Consider the following 2047-nt stretch of genomic DNA (forward strand, 5'->3'; position numbering starts at 1 on the left):
ATCCCCTGGTTGTCCTGCACATGCTGTGTGATTCACATTCACTCAACTTAAAATCCCATAAGGAACAAAACATAAAACATTTATAAAATAGACTGGCAAATACTCTTTAAGATTAGAGATATTTCATTTTAATTAGTCTTAATTTTATTAAGGTCAATTATGATATGAACTCTGCTCCTGCCCTCCTCCAAAATTAATGTAACATTAGTTCTCTAAAATGAATTAAAGCAAATACTGAGCACAGACCTGTATGATCAACTCATCAATACTGAAACAGATTCTAAACTTAAATAGTAAAATGCTTCTATGGACCACGAAAAACACTTATGAGGAGCAAAATGTTCAATTATATTCCCAGATTGTCACAACACAGTGTCTGGTGTGATCAGCAGAAGACTTCTACCAGCACAGAATGGGGCCCAACGAACATTCGTCTCTTAATTTGCTCTCTCCCTCATGCTTTTCCTGAAGAGAAAGCTTCATCCACCTATACTATTTTGGTAAGGTTTTATGTTTCTTTAATAGTTTCCATGCAGTCTAGATTAGGTGCAAATCAGAGACACAGTCATGTCCTACATTTCTTTGGAGTAACACATATTTCGCAGCAGCTTCAGACTTCAATTAAAAAAAAAATATTTATTTAATACTTTCCACCTGTTAATCCATCGTCTCCCAACTGAGAATGTAATGTACTCAGTACTCAGAGCATTTCAGTAGACCATGGTGAGACTGCTATTTGTTGCCAGACAGAGCATATGTATAAGAAAAGTAAAGATACTGACTGAAGAAAAACAGTGGAATAGCTCCAAATGTAAAACTGTAAATGGACATCATCCTAAACAGTAGCCCTTCCCTTCTTTTGTTTCAGGATAATAAGGAAGATGTGCTGCATATTTCAGAGAAATATCCTCAAAACTAGCTGATTATTTCACTTTCAGACTTCTGAAATCTTGGAAAATACCATGACACTGCACTTTGGAAGTGTAACAGTCGTTCTTCAGAGAGAATGCTATAAGGCCACTGACAAAAAGTGCAAAAGAGCCATCTATACAATCAGTTAATGAATGTGTTTTTACATGGAAACTTAATGCCAAGAAAAAAGGTATATAATCTCAAAACACCAGCAATCTAGAGCTTTCCCAGTGTTGCTAAATCAACTTGCTGTTTTCTTACACAGGCACTGTGAAAACTAATGCAAGTGTCCAGGCCCAATAACCAGTGATGTGCTGCCTGAGATCTTAACACTGACTGTAGTCCCATGCTGTATCCCTATCCATATCTCAGTGTTTAAAATCCTCAGGTGAAAAAAAAAACCCACAGAAGAATCAGTGCTGACAGTCCTTGATTATCTTAGCACAAATTATACATTCTTAAACACTTTATTTACTGACAAAATGAAACGACGTCTTCCCTTCCTTCATCACCTTAGTATATTACACTTTTCTAAATACTTAGATTAAATCCCCTTTCCTGATTGTATGATGCACCTTCCTGAGTGGGGTGGTGGTGGGGAGAGCTGTCTTAAACTAATAGAGCAGAAAAAGCCTCAAATGAATTAAGCACAAGTACTTGTCTAGACACAAAATCTAATTTAGCATTGAAATGTAGTTTAAACAAGCTTTGGACACAAATCCTTCAGGGAAAGCTAAGTTGCAAGTTATATGTTGCACCTATATTTATAACTGTATTACAAGTCTGTATTTTGAGTATTTCCTATTACACAGGCTAGTAATGGAGAAAAGCCTCTATATTCTTGGCTCACCTAATTTTTCAGCCTTAACAGTTATCACTCACCATAAACCTTTCTTGCTATAGACGTTTGTGAAGACACACAATGATCTGCGCTAATAATGGCTTTTGTGTATAATGGAGCAGCTGATCAATTCAGGATTGAACTTGATTTTAAAAAAACCAACAAAACAAAACAAAACAAATGAAAAAATACAAGCAAAAACCAACAAGAATAACACAATTAAGGTTCTTTCACTTAACAGGATAAAGTATTCCCAGGCACCATGTGATACAAACCCCCAAAAAAGCAAACAGA

The sequence above is a fragment of the Mesitornis unicolor genome, unplaced genomic scaffold (assembly GCF_000695765.1).
Source record: "Mesitornis unicolor isolate BGI_N332 unplaced genomic scaffold, ASM69576v1 scaffold9757, whole genome shotgun sequence".
NCBI classification, from domain to species: domain Eukaryota; kingdom Metazoa; phylum Chordata; class Aves; order Mesitornithiformes; family Mesitornithidae; genus Mesitornis; species Mesitornis unicolor.